Below are 14,712 nucleotides of genomic sequence, written 5' to 3' on the forward strand. Positions count from 1 at the left end.
GTTTACCGTGGGTTCTTTTCTCTCCCCACTCTGGTGCAGGGAAGAAAGGCTTTGCATCAAGATTAGTTGCTCCACAGTGAGACTGCAATTTGCCCAAAGTTTATTATTATGGGAGCCGAAGCCCTGCTCACAATAGCTTGAGCCCCTTGTCCTTGCTTTTCTTCTGCTTGTGTCTTTACTCTACAGACAGAGATCCATCTGTCCCAGGTTGTCGGTCTGGTGCTCTGCTGAGGTCTCAGAGAGGTGGGGGAGAGGTCCCCTTTCTTGAGAAGCTGCTGATGCTTCTATCTCTCCAGGGGGGCACTTTTTGGACCGAGGATGTGGGCCTCCTGGTGAGGTGGGTGAGGACCATCAGCAGCACCTCCCAAGGATGGGGGACTGGAGATCTGCTGGCACACAGGTTGGCCGCAGTTGGGGGAGGGAGAGAGGGAGGCTCTGATAAGGATGAAACAAAATGAATGTGTTTTCAAAGTTTCCCCCAGGCCACAGTAGGATTCTGCAAAACTGTAATCCTATTTTGTAAATAGATGGAATTGCCTTTTTTTTTTTTTTAAGCCCATTGGAGATTTGAAGCCGGCTGCTGTCTCTCTCCCTCTCTTTGTCTCAACACAAGGGACACAATAGGATAGTAAGCTGCCTATTTGTCCCAATGGGCAGATGCGATAAGTGAAGTGCAGGGAGGTGTTGGTCCCGGAGGCCCGTTCTGTTTGTCCGTGAAGCTTGGATCAGTCAATGCCCAAGCCAGCCGTCAGTTCATTCAATTCAGAAATAGACTCCGCAGACCAGTTGGACTAATGCGAAGCAGACAGGAGAATGGGTGGCTCCTCTGAATCCTTCCTGAGTTTTCCCCTTTCTAATCAAGACTCTAATGTCCTTGGGACAGAGGCTGGCCCCCCCCCCAATAAGCATTGCATTTCAAAATTATAAGGAACCTTATCAAGGTACCTGGGAGCAAAGGCTTATGAAAGTCCAGCAAAGGGACTGGAGTTATCCTGGATGAGTGGGGCCACTGCAGGATCTTAAGTGGGGTGTAAAATAATCCCATGTGTGTGTTTTAGATGCTGTTGGTGACCACGTGGGGTGCAGGCGGGTGGCCAAGACTGCTGGAAAGAGTACGTGGAGGAGATGCTGCAGGAACCCAGCTCAGAGGGATGACGGTAGCCTTAATAAGTGCAGCCGGAGAGCTGGGCGTGGATTTTAGGCCGGTTAAGGATGGCAAGACACGGCGGGTGATGTGTTGTCCACTATGGTAGGGAACGCAGAAGAGGAGACAATTTGATGAGTAGAACTTGAGACAGACCCTGAGTTTGAGGTCCCTGGAACTCAGGTGAGAGGTCTGGGCCAAGCCAATCAGCTGGTGAATTCTGTGATATTTAAATTATACCTCAGTAAATTTTTTTTTTTTTTTTTAAAGGCCACTTGGAAGGAGCAGCCAGAGGAGTAAAAACAGGACGCAAGTTCTGACAAGAAGCAAGTAAGGAGAAGGTATTAGTCAGGGCTGTCCAGAGAAACAGAACCAGAGGACATGCATAGATTTATATACAAGAGGAGATTTATAGGCACCGGCTCATGTGGTTACAGAGGATGAGAAGCTCCGCGATCTGCCACCTGCAGGCTGGACCACAGGAAAGCCGGTGGTGTAATTCAGTCCCAGATCAAAGGCGGAATTGAACACGAATCTCTTCCAGAAACACCCTCAGAGACACACCCAGAAATAATGTTTCACCAGCCACTTGGGTCCCTCTAAGCCCTGTCGAGTTGACACATGAAATTAACCACCACAGAGAGAATATTAAGAGAAGCTGAAGGTCTGAAGGGTTGAAAAGTTTCCATGACACTCAGTGCCTCCACCCTCTGTTAAAGCGGGTCCAGTGGCGAGCTGGGAGCGGGAACCTGGTGACAGTAGGTTGGGGGTGAACAGGGTCTCTGGTGAGGATCTTAGGGCAGCCCTAGCCCTCTGCATCCTTCTGCTCCTTGAAGTTGGAGCTCAGGGAGTTAGAAATGAATGACTGGTGTCCAATCATTCACCAGTTGTTAGTGACACCAGCTGGCTGCAGTTTGCAGACCCTGAGGACTAATGGAGAAAAACAGTAATAGGTGAATTTTCTTTTTAAAATTGAAGTCTAGTCAGTTTACAGTGTTGCATCAATTTCTGGTGTACAGCATAATGTTTCAGTCATACATATACAGACATGTATTCCTTTTCACATTCTTTTTCATTATAGGTTGCGACAACATATTGAATATAGTTCCCTGTGCTGTACAGAAAAAATTTCTTGTTTATTTATTTTATATATATAGTATCTGCCAATCTCGATCTCCCAAAGTATCGCTTCCCACCCCTTTTCCCCTCCTGGTAAACATAAATTTGTTTTCTCTGTCTGTGAGTCTGTTTCTGTTTTGTAAATAAGTTCATTTGTGTCTTTTTCTTCTTTTTTTTAGATTCCACATATAAGTGATATATGGTATTTTTCTTTCTCTTTCTGGCTTACTTCACTTAGAACGATGATCTCCAGGTCCATCCATGCTGCTGCAAATGGCATTGTTTTATTCTTTTTTTACAACTGAGTAGTACTACAGTGTGTATATATACCTATATGGACCACATCATCTTTATCCAGTCATCTGTTGATGGACATTTAGGTTGCTTCTATGTCTTGGCTAATGTAAATAGTATTGCTATAAAAATTGGGGTACGTGTATCTTTTTGAATTAGAATTCCCTCCAGATATATGCCCAGGAGTGACTGCTGGTCAAAGTGCTATTTTAAAAGAAAAACATAATCCATAGAACTAAGATTGTCAAAGCACAGAAAGAGCTCTTGGTCTGTGGGTGGATCAGAGCTGCATCTGGCTTGTTACCTCCAACCATCACCTCCGGCAGCCCAGCCCCATTTGCTCAGGGAGGAAGGAACAGCTGGTGATGGGCTGGTGTCTTCTCAGGGGCTTTGCTGGGCAGAGGTGGTGCTATCACGCAGTGCAAAGCTGCTGGGGGACAGTAGCAGAAGGCTCCTTCTCAGGTGTCTCTTCCTTCCCCCTCCCCACCCTGTGAAGAGCCAGAGTCTTTTCTGAGCAACTCCAGTGACCTCAATGTTGGGTGTAATCTAGAGCTGGGATGAAGAAGTTGCTGGGAAACCAGTGTGAAGGATGCTGTGGGGACGTGCTGAGAAGGGAGTACCTCCATAGCCTCCCAGGGCAGCGCAGGGGCTCAGGTGGGGCCAGAGGGGATAGGGTAGCCCGATTCCCTGAAATCCAATTCCCTCCACAGACAGAACGCCAAATGGTCCATTTGCTGGATTTACTTGCTGCCTTCAACTCTTCAGTTTTTGCTGACTGGTTTTCATTTTGTCTTCATAATGGCATTTTAAGGAATTGACCTACAGTCCATAAGAGATTCTTGAGGTTGTCGGGCCCAGAGGCTCACTTGGGCTATTTCACATAATGGGGTTTACGGACGAACGAGGCAATATGAAGGCAGAAACCTCGTGGGGTCCAGGAGCAGCCAGATTGTCAGATGTCGTGGAAAGAACAGGAAGAGAAATACAGCCCACATTGTGGAGGCTGGAAAGGGGGCCATTCTGGATCATGGAGGCTCTGGGAGCGGGGTACCCTCACCACCCAAGAGCTGGTGCTCCTGGTCCCCATTACGGAGTGAATATGCATTACTGTACATAAAATAGATAAACAACAAAGCCCTACTGTAGAGCCCAGGGAACTATATCCAGTATCTTGTAATAACCTATAGTGGAAAAGAATTTGAAAAGAAAAAATGTATATGTATGTATATGTATAACTTAATCACTTTTCTGTACACCTGAAACTAACATTGTAAATCAACTACACTTCAATAAAAAATTAAAAGAAAAAAAAAAAAAGAGTGAACTTGCACATCTACAGCAGCTCAACAAGACGCACGCAAGAACAGAAACCCTCTTTCCTTCTCATTTGTGTCCCCAGCGCCCGGCACGTGGCAGGAGCTTAAGGAAGTTGGGTGAAGGCATGGATGAGCAGGAAAGTGGTCTGCACAGTTGTGGCCGAGGCAGGCCTGGAGCTTCAGGCTCAGTGTCCTCTCACTTCAGGTCACCTCCCTGTCCAATGAGTCTGCATCAGCCCGGCCAGGACTGGACTTCCTCATTGGCCAAGGGTCTGTGCCCAGGACCTGGGAGCAAGTTTTACCACAGACACTTTTGCAGGGGGGAAGGAAAGGGAGAGTGATGGCCAGCAGTGGCCTGGGACTCATGCCAGGGGACATGGCCTTGGGGGGCTGTGCCCAGCCTTTCCGGGGCTTCTGCCTGCTGCCTGCTCTCTCTGCCTGCACCCTCTCCTCCTGCCCTGCATCTCCCTCTTCTCTTGCTGTTTCCCTTCTTTCTTCTGAATTTCCCTCCTCCCTCTACATTGACAGAAAGGAAAGAAGAGGCCCCTCGCATAGGAAGCATTGCGCTGAGAGGGAGGGGACATGGGGCGGGGCTCGCACCCAGTCCAGCCTAGTTTACCAGCTGTCCTCTCCGTGCCAGGCACTCCCCCACTCAGTGCTTTACAAACCCTGTGTGGAAGCTACTGTTATTGCCCCCATTTTACAGATAAGAGAATGAAGCACAGAGTGGTTATGTGACCTGTCCGAAGGCACACAGCTGGTAAGTGGAGGCATCAGATTCGAACCCTTGTTTGACAAAAAGTTCCCACTTAAAACCCACTATTTTATTCTTTGGTGGGGAGACAAACAATTACCTCTAACCTTCTGCGTGTTGGGCTCAGGGACAGGAACCTTTAATCACTGGCATCCCGCTCAGATTCTGCAGGGAAATATACACACTCTCTCTCCCCAGATGGATGGTTTCCCTGACGGCAGGCGCGGTTTGGCTCCTCTATGGGTAGGAGCGGCCCCTGTAGACTCCTGGGCACCCCCTTTGTTTGCCCCTCCTGCCTTCCCTTCCGTTTGTCTCTCAGCCTCACCCCGTTATGGTTCAGCCTGATTCTTTTGTACATAAAACTGGCCATGTCCCCTGTGGGTCCTTCCCCTACTTTCAGATTCACATCTGCCTGGCCACATGGGTTCTACGGCAACTTGCCCACATTCTTCTGCAAAGCTTTCCAGCATCTCAGGAAGGGGACAGTCATGGGCAGCCACAGCCAGTTACTCCAGAGGCCCCTTCCCCCTCCCTGACAAGCCCAAGCTCCTAGAGTTGCCTGGGCACATCCAGGGTGCCAGGCTTCTTTGGAAAAGTACCAGAGAGTGTATCCCATCCCCCCTCCCCCCCCAGATGCCCACCCTGGGGGATGTTTGCCTACAATTTCATGTTCATCTTACAATTGTTTTTAGTTTGCCACTTGGGGAATGGAGATGGCCTTGCCCCTCAGGAAGTTGGCACCTTCTGAGCCCTGATGCCCTCCCCAGTAGTCACCAGATAACGGGAGATCATTTCTGGTGGAAGAAAGCCGTGCAGGGCCTTCTGTGCGCTGGAGTTGTTGCCGCGTAACTGCAACAAAAGGAAATGTAGGGCAACAACCCTTCTGGCGGCTGCACACACTACTGAGAACTGCACCAGCCAGAAAACACTTGCTAATGGCCTTCTCCCAATCTCCTTCCAGATAATGATAAATAATGTGTATTTTTAGTTCGGAATTGAATTTCATCTCTCCATTGCTGGTGTGTTTTCAGGTGTTTTTTTCCCCTTCTCCCTTGGGGTCTGAAAACTAGACGTTTGTGCATTTACCGAGTGCATTTATTCCCAGCCAGAAATTGACATATGGATTCATTAATTCCTCCACACTCATTCTCACGCCTAAACACTCACTTGGCTGAACCAGGGGGGGAGCTGCATCCAAGAGGGCTCTTCTGGAAGGAATCCTGCAGACCAGGGAACAGGTGTGTCCTGGAGGCAGGGGACTGGCCTCCATCGAGAAGCTTCCTGGGTCCTACACTGAAGCATGCCCCCGGGCCCCACCCCCAGAGTTTCTGGTTCAGTGGGTCTGGGATAGGACACAGTAGAAATCCAATAGAAGTTGCATTTCTAACAACATCCCAGGTGCTGTTGATGCGGTGGTCTTGGGTACCACATTTTGAGACCCACTGGCCTAAATCCTTGCTACTCAGCGCATAAGCCTGGGACCAGCAGCATCAGTATCACCTGGGAGCTTGTTAGAGATGCAGACTCTCGGGCCCCAACACCCAGCTCTAATCAAAATGTGCATTTTAACAGGGTGATTGGAATGCATATTGCAGTTTGAGAAGCACTGGTCTAGATGATTTCCCAGGGCTCTTTTTGGCTCAGTGGCCTCTAGCTTGGCTGTGTTTTAGATTTACCTGGGGAGCTTTTAAACAACCCTAAGCCCCGGCTGTGCCCCAGACCGATTAAGGCAGCATCTCTGGGGGTGGGACCCAGGCATCTGTGTTTTGTAAAATCTCCCCAACTGACTCCAGTGTGCAGCCACATCTGAGAACCACTGTTTCAGCTGGAAGAATGAACTCAGCAAAACGTCTCATCCAGACTTGACCTTGAACGGAGAAGGAAACAGTTGTTCTTGCCTCTGCGGTCACTCACCCATGCCCACTTTCTTTTTTGGCGCAGAGAGAGCTCAGCCTTGCCTGACCCTGGGCCGTCCATCTTTCCGGCGTACCTTCCATGGACCACAGTTGTGCGTCCTCTCTCTCATTTCGGTTTAGCTGACTAGGTGCATTGCAGCAGAAGCAGTAGAAGCATCCGAAATTGTCCGAACCATGTTTGCTCACCCAACTGGTACAATTAAAGCCACGCCTCCAGTGGCCCACTTTCCACAGTTCTGAAATTCCACTCCTTAAGTTCTTCTGAATTAAATCCAGAGTGTCAAATACTGAGCAAACCTGCTATAACTTGCCTCTGCTGTGTCCACGGCAGACATCGCTAATCCATCAGAGCACTCTTTCTCATTAAGCCCAGAGGTGGCTCAGAAGACTTTTCCCTGCTGAGCTCCAGGCAGGCAGGACCGGCCAGATTTGATGCAGGAGATGGAAGCCATCTGCCTCGGCAGGGTTGGAAGCACCAGCACCACCCCACGGGAGGACACTCCTAGGGTGCAAGTATCAGGTCACTGTTGAATAAGTCACACTCTAGCTTGAATTACTTACTTGCACCTTTCCAGGCTTAACCTAGAGCAGGTTTCCAAGCGGGAGGGAGAGAGGATGGTAGCAGGGAGAGAGGTCTGAAGAATGGGACACTGTCCTGGGGCCAGTTCCGGGGACCCTGAAGTCAGCATGAGGCTTTTGGGGAGAAGAGGATCCTTTTTCCTTGTTCTTCTCTGCTCTCGCCTCCCCTGCAGAAGGGGTTTGGCTGAGAGGGGCCATGGGCAAAATTTTCCAGCCTCAACATGTCCTGGGGCTGGGGCTGCAGCTGGCAATGTGGGGAGGGGTCTTTCCTCTTCTATCATGCATTCCATTGCAGTCAGTTCTCACACTCAGCCGGGAAGGGCCGGCTATGCAGAAAATATCACAGGGCCTTCCGTTGTGGGTTTGATGGGGCGGGTGGAGCCCCTTAGTGCTGGAGTCCAGGGTCTTGGGTAGCGGTAGCCCTGGGGGCTCCCACAGATGACAGTGGGCGACTGCAGTGCAGGTCAGAGGGGCTCTTCTTTCCAGTTTGGGGGGTGGCGGTGGTGGTGGGAGCTCTGGGTGGGGCAGAGGAAGAGCTAGCCACCAATCTCCCCACCAATCCTCATCTCAGTTGCTCCCCAGATTGGATTTGAGGAAGAGAAAGTGAAAAGAGACGAAGACAAAGGGCAAATGAAGTGGGAGCGTGCGCTCCAGAGCCACCAGCGCCCGCCCTGCGGGGGAGTATATCCAACAGGTGGATGGCAGCACCTGCACAGGGGGGCAAAGGGGAGGCGGTCTAACCTTTAGGTGGGCGGAGAAAGAAGAAACGTAGGGAGATGAGGCCGAAGGGGTTCTCCTAAGGACTGCGCTTTTCTCCATCCATTCACTAACGCAGCACTCCTCACTGAGCACACTTCCAAGCGGGCTGGAATCCAGTTAGTCCCTTCCTGCCTGGAAGAGTCCAAGTCTCCTCTGTGGGGGCGGAGTAGAGTGGCTTCTGGGCCATCTTGGTGGCACAGAGCTTGGGGCAGAGGCGGTCTCACCAGCTCGACACTGCAGAGATGCTCCTGCAGACACCCCAACACACCCTGGTTCGAAGAAAGGACCTCGGGGGAGCCTGGGCCCCTGCTCTCTGGTGGCCTGCAGAGGCCGGGGGGCCTCACTTGCAACCTGTGACTAAGATGGGGACCTGCAGGCTGCTGGCTCAGCCAAGAACCTCATCTTAAGAAAAAAGATGAAGACCCAGATCCTGGTCCCCCACTTCCCCAGCCCAGATGGGCGGCAGCCAGTGGGGCGCGTGTGTAAGCAGCACGCACTCAAAGGATTCGAGCCTGACGCAGCTCGGAGCATCCTCCCGAGGGTTTGCCAGCTCACAGGGAGCTGAGAGGAGAGAGATGAGGCTCGAGTGGCCCTAACTGCATGTCGTGCCCTGGTGTCCCTGCCATAGAGGCCACCTGCCTCTAGTTTGGCTGTCTCTTCTCTCCCCCCACAACCCTGTACCCACAATGTCTCCCCTGCCAGGCTGGCCCAGGGGGCTCCGATCTGCCCCTTTGAAGCTGGAGAGGTTACAAGGAAATGCTGCTCTGACCTCTTTGGGCTTCCTGTATCCCGATGGTGGGTTTTAAGGGAGGAGGTGGCAGGCTCAGAGTCCCTGGAGCCTAGACCCACGGGTGCCCCTGCCAGGGTGAAGGGCGAAAGCGTGAAAAGACTGGGCTTGTGGGTCCTCGAGGGAGGTGAGATGGGCGAGGACAAGCCGTCCTTGGTCCTCCCGGTCTTTCCCAGCATCTGAAAAGTTCTCCCAGCCTTTGCTAGAAATGAAAGGTGTAAGTCAGTGTGGGGAGGTTTTGTCTCTGAGTGGTAGTGCAAGTGGAACTTCGGATCCAAGCGAGCCATTTGAGTGTGTGCACACGTGTGTGCTGCGTGTGCTGGAGCGTCCGTACGTCTGCCTTGCCTGAAAGCGTGTGTTTGGGCGAAGTTACCCGCATGGACTGGGGCATGTGGGTCTTTCACAGAGGAGAACCCACCTCTGGAAGCAGAAATAGGCTTCCACGGGATGCTGGGGCCAGAGTTATTGGTCTATTCCCTAGGTGCGGGGCCCAGTGACACCCCACCCCACCTAAATGAACCCAGAGGGGCTGCCGTACACTGAGGATGGTTTGAGTGAGGGGTCCGTGAAGAGGCAGGGGGGCTGGACCTGATGACCTGATGAGCCCTTGCTCTCTTGGATAACCCCACCCATGTCCTGGGGCTCCTGTGTTCCAGCACAAGTCCCTCAGGTCTCCCAGCCGCATCTCAGCCAGAGCAGCACAGAAGGCTTTGCCGAGACTTCCACGACCTTGACTCCTCGCCCTCCCCACTTGAGTGGAGAAGCGTCTGCACCGCTCTGTCGCCTTTGCCACTGAGAGCCAGCCTTTAGAATGACCTGCTTCTTCCCCGGCTGCAATCAGAGTCCGAGGGGCTGAGAAGCGATGTGCTCTGCTTCCACTTTCCCTGACGGCACCAAGTGGAGTGAGGCATCGCGCCCCCCTCCCTCAGTGTCCCAGGGAGGGGGAGGGCAGCCCTCCCCCCCTCCCACAGCCCCACTGGCTGGTGGATTGACTTGGGGAGAGTATTTATTTTAAGAGACATTTCACCTTGGGTGTAGATGTGCTTGGTTTATTACCCATAAATATAAACTAATAGAAGAGGGGCAGCCTGTGGGAGGAGAAGTGGATGTTTTGGTGCTGACATCACCCCAGGGGAGTTGAGGGCAGCCTCTGTAGTGCAACCCTAATGTGTCCTGAGCCCCTACACTGTGCTGGCCCCGAGGCTGCAACAGCGCATCGCACACAGCCTGTGCCCTCGAGGATCTGGGTCTAGCTGAGCAGACGGGGTGCAACGGGGCAGATGAGGGTGTGCAAAGGAGTGTGATTAAGGACCGGGGTCTGCAGGGGGTTTCATGGAGAGGTGACTTGAGTTCTCTCTTGTGGAGCAGATAGAGAAGAAGGGCATTCCGGGAGGGGGAATGCTGTGGGGGAGGATGGCGAGGAGCAGCGGGGCTCAGGGTGGATGAAGAGTTGGGCTGAGGGCAGAGGGAGAAAATGCCACAGATGCAGAGGGGCTTGACATCTGGGTTTTCCAGGTCTCCCCCTTGCAAGTAAGGGACAGATTCGAGCCGGCGTGAAGACACACAATCTGTCACTGAGACATGGACCCTAAGCCCATTTTTTCTCATCACAGGAGGCCGCTCCTGCCCACTGGTGCAGTTCAGAGAAAATCACCTGTCTTTCTCTCTCCTCCTTTCCTCCCCTGGGGATGGAAATTTCCCCTTGAGGCTTAGAAATATGACAGAATCATATCCACTGGGGTGGACAGTCAGGCTAAGGTGACCCTGCCTGCGGGAAATGGAGTGGATAGTCTCTGAGACCTTCCCAGCAGGAGGAGGCTCCAGCCAGGTGGCTCTCCTGACCACATGGAGCCTGGGGATGCTCTCAGGAGGCCTGTGTGAAAGTGTGAGTGTGGGTGAGTGTGAAAGTGTCTGGGGTGTGTGAGACAGCGTGCGTGAGTATGTGTGTCTGTGTGTATAGGGTAGGTCTTGAGACCTCCTGTTCCAGCCCCCAGAACCCCTCTGAGCCCCGCCCGTTGAGGGCCAGGACAAGACACACTGCCAGCTCCAGACCGACCCTTCCACATATTTAAGGCAGAATCGCCCGTCCAGTGTGTCAGCTCGGCCTTTCTTTGGGGTGGGGGGGCACAGGCCACACTGACTGGCAGCCCACGGGGACTTTCCTTCTCTGGTCCAAGCTTCTCCTTGGCCACCCCCAGCCCCCCAATTCTTCATCCCTTCCCCAACCCCCCCAGAGGTGAACCCAGACCTGATAAAGGTCTCCATGAATGAACCTCATTATTCCTGAGCCCCTGGGAACAGTCATGTGACCCACATCTGACCAATCATGGGACCTCATCCCTTCGGCAAAAGTGATTGGTCCAAGGTGTGACCAATCAAAATCCTTCCTTGGAATCGATCCATGGATCCAGAGTGAAGGCAACTTTTCTTGTTCAGGATGTTCTAGTGGGAAACTGTAAGTGTGCCGTGTCTGGTGGCCGTGTTCACCACCGTGTTAGAGAGAGGCTGTCTGCAACTGAGACAAGCGAAAATGAAAACTGCGTGGAGGTGGGTGGGAGAGGAGAGGGACGCAGGTGTAGTGGTCCCAATGTCTCGGTTCCCGCAGTCTTTCTTTTCATTCTGTGAGCTATCCCAGAACCCTCTGAGCGATAATAAACACCCCTTTTGCTAAAGCAAGTTGAGTTCTGTTTCTGTCACTTGCCATCTGCATGGCCCCGATTCTCTCGAAAAAGCAGGGCTGTGTTACTCACTCTGGGTCTCTGGGTTCTCCTTCCTCTTCAAGATTAGAATCAAATGTCCCTTTTCAAGCGTCTCTTGGCCTCTCCCCTCCACTGCTCTGGTTGCTGATAGAGTTCGCAGGCTTTTTCTTTCTCCCTGTTTCAGAAACAAAGTAGCATATTTAGAGAGGTCTCTAGATGCCTGGGCGTGCATTAGGCTGAGAACCCTTGGGTGAAGACACACTTAGGTTACTAGGTCACTCTGACATTTAGGGTCAAGAGGGCAGGACTGGGAGTGGGAGGAGTTTGGAGTTCTGGACCCCTGGACCCTGCTTTTCCTGCTGTGAAAGCCCCTTCTCCACCGTCATTCACGTTTATCCCTACTCGCATGAACATCATTCCTAGGGCTCGACTAGTTTATTATTTTTCAAAATGAAAATCTCTGGGATTTTTTTCCTCTTTATGAAAGTAATTCACAGTCCTGATAATATAGTAAAATGAAACCACGTTACATACAGCGGAAACTCCCCTGACTTTCGTGACAGCCCATGTTGTAATGAATAGGTTACTAGGCTGCCCTTCTCTGTCTGCCACGAGTTTCGTTTCTCACCAGAGCCCTCCCAGCAGCCCTGTGCTCATCTCTCCCCTTCTGGCCACTCAGCCCCTCCCGTATGCATGACCTCTTTTGTCCCCAGACCATGTTCTAGAATTGCAGAGACTTGGCAAGGAAAGGGCAGCACTCTAACCTCCTGTCCAGTGTAACCGCCTCGGCCACAGCAACTGACATATGGTGAGTCACTGATGCATTCACGCTGCCGAGATGGGCAGCTCATTACCTTCTGGGGCAGTCCTTCCACTATGGGGGCAGCTCTAATTGTTGGAAAGTTCTTTCCTTTGTTTAGAGAAAATCTGCCCCCGGGATGCCCTTGGTTGAAGTCCTGCCCTTGGGAGCACTGCAAAGTCAGTCTGTTCCTCTTCCACATGACAGCTTTCACACTGTTGAAGACAGTCTGCGTGTCCCTTGAGGATTCTCTTTCTCTGGTTAAACACCCTGATTTCTCAAAAACGCATCGGAGGACGAGCAGCCTGAGAGCCCTCGCTGACCTGGTTTTCTCCTGCTCATGCGCTCCGGTGTCCCTCTCAAAGGCTGGTACCCAGCCAGAGTGAAATTCTCTGGAGAAGCTTGACCCCAGTAACCAGCCAGGAGGACACAGTGAAGCCACGTTGCAGACTTGACACTGTGTGTGCTTCAAAAGCTCCAGGAGCATTGTGCAGGAGGCTGGGCCCATCCCCAGAGATTCTGGATCAGCAAGTGTGGGATTAGGCCCAGGAATCTGTACTTTCAGGACAGGCCCCACGGCCAATTCTGTCGACAAGCCATTTTTCCTGTAGGAAAAGGGAGACGTGTTGGTAGGATGGGTGGGCGTGACACCATGGAGCCAACTCATTAGTCAGGAGTCATTTGTTTGCAAGAGATAGAATCCCCACCTAACCAGCTGAAGCAAACAGGGAATGTATTGGTCCAGGAGCTGTGAGGGATTCTGAGACAGCGGTAGGAATCTGGCCTTCGGGATCTGGATTAAGGACTCAAAACTCTCGCTCCTTCCATCTGTCATCTTTTGCTTGGCTTCATTCTGGAGAAGGATCTTTCTGTGCGGTGAAGATTATAGTCACAAGTAGCCCAAATTCATATTCTCCCAGACTGTCCACTTCAGTGGGAAAAAGGTGTTTCGCCCTCCCCTGCTCCAGTCTCTTTAAATTAATTCTAGGGAAGGATTTTTATTGGTTCAACTTGAATCTCCTTTTAACGGAATTCACTATTGCCACAGAGATAGGATATTATGATTTGATCATGGACCTACCCCTGCCCTAGGTTGGAGAAGACTCAGGATACCAGGTGAGGGAGAATGAACCCTCGAGGAAGGATGCTGGGGACATGTCCACCATAGCCAGCCTACACGGAGGGGTGGCTAGAGTTTTCTTAGGAAAGAAGGCTCCGTTGCACCTTTTGGATGAAGGCACCATCCTCTCATAATTGGATATTTTAAGAATATTGTTATGATTTCCTAATCAAGATGATGCTACTGAGATGGAAACAGGAAGAAATATTGTGGCAACAACAAATGCTAGTCCAGTCATTTATGAAACACGATTCGTGCCTGCAGAGATGGGTGAATCACATCCATCTCAGACTGGTCTCTGCTTGTTTCACTGGCACAAACCTTGTCTCACCAATCAGACCGAAAACAGCCTGAAGCCTAGCCCATGAGATGTGTAGTTTCTCTGTTTTCTTTTCATAGCCATCGTCCTGTGTTTGGAGGCTGTTCACCGCTTACCTATTAAGTGCATTAATTACATCATATTTCACCTCGTTAGTGGCTGTAGTTACTATCTCTTCACTTTCTCTAGTTTGTGGTCCCTCCAGAGCAAGGTTCAGGTCTAACATATTCCTGACATCACAGCATAAACTCAACACCATGCCTCAGGGTGGCAGAAATGGCAATCTGACCAACAAAAACATATGTTTCCCATTTAAGGTGTAGAATCTTTGCTGGGAAATAGCTGCCCATCCAAGCAGCACATTTCCCAGCCCCTCTGGCATTTCAGTAGGACCACATGCCTAGTTCTCACCAATGGAGTATGAATGGAAATGATGCTGGGCCAAGATGGTCAAGCTTGGGTATGAGACCTCGTGTCCTCTTTCTGCGAGGTGGATGCACAGAATCCAACAGAGGACCTCCAGGATGTCCCGGTGACAGCAGAACCTCAAGATGGAAGAGACCTGAGTCCCTGAGTCACCAGCTGGAGGAAAGTCTCTCAGAAGAGCTAATTGATCAGCAACATCCACCTTCAACTTCATGTGAATGCAAAATAACACTTTATTATGTTAAACCACTACGGTTGCAAGCGTGACTGGGCAGGTTTGGATCTGAGTGACAATAGCTTAAGAGCCAGCACAGTTTTTAGCTTGAATCTTCTGATCTGGTCCTTTTGCTCTACAGTCTAAGACCCTAGCAATCAGTCCTTGTCCACAGCCTCCCAGCCAGTCTTAGAGCTGACTTCTTGGTGACATACTGACACCTGGGTTCCTAGGTCCCAGAGAGATTTCCAGAGACTTGCATGTGGTCTACACTGCAGGCTTGCAAGAGGAAATTTGCATCACGAGCCTCTCAAGGGCAGGTACGGATTGATGTTGGGGTTCTGAAGTGAGATCAGCTGTGTGGATCTCCCCTCCCAGGGACGGCTGGAGAGTTGCAGCTCCTCCAGGACCCTAGCAGGAAGGCAGCCATCGCCTCTCAGCGTTTTGGCTGAGATTGAGAACGCACG

Source organism: Camelus ferus, chromosome 16 (genome assembly GCF_009834535.1).
Source record: "Camelus ferus isolate YT-003-E chromosome 16, BCGSAC_Cfer_1.0, whole genome shotgun sequence".
In the NCBI taxonomy this organism is placed as follows: Eukaryota; Metazoa; Chordata; class Mammalia; order Artiodactyla; family Camelidae; genus Camelus; species Camelus ferus.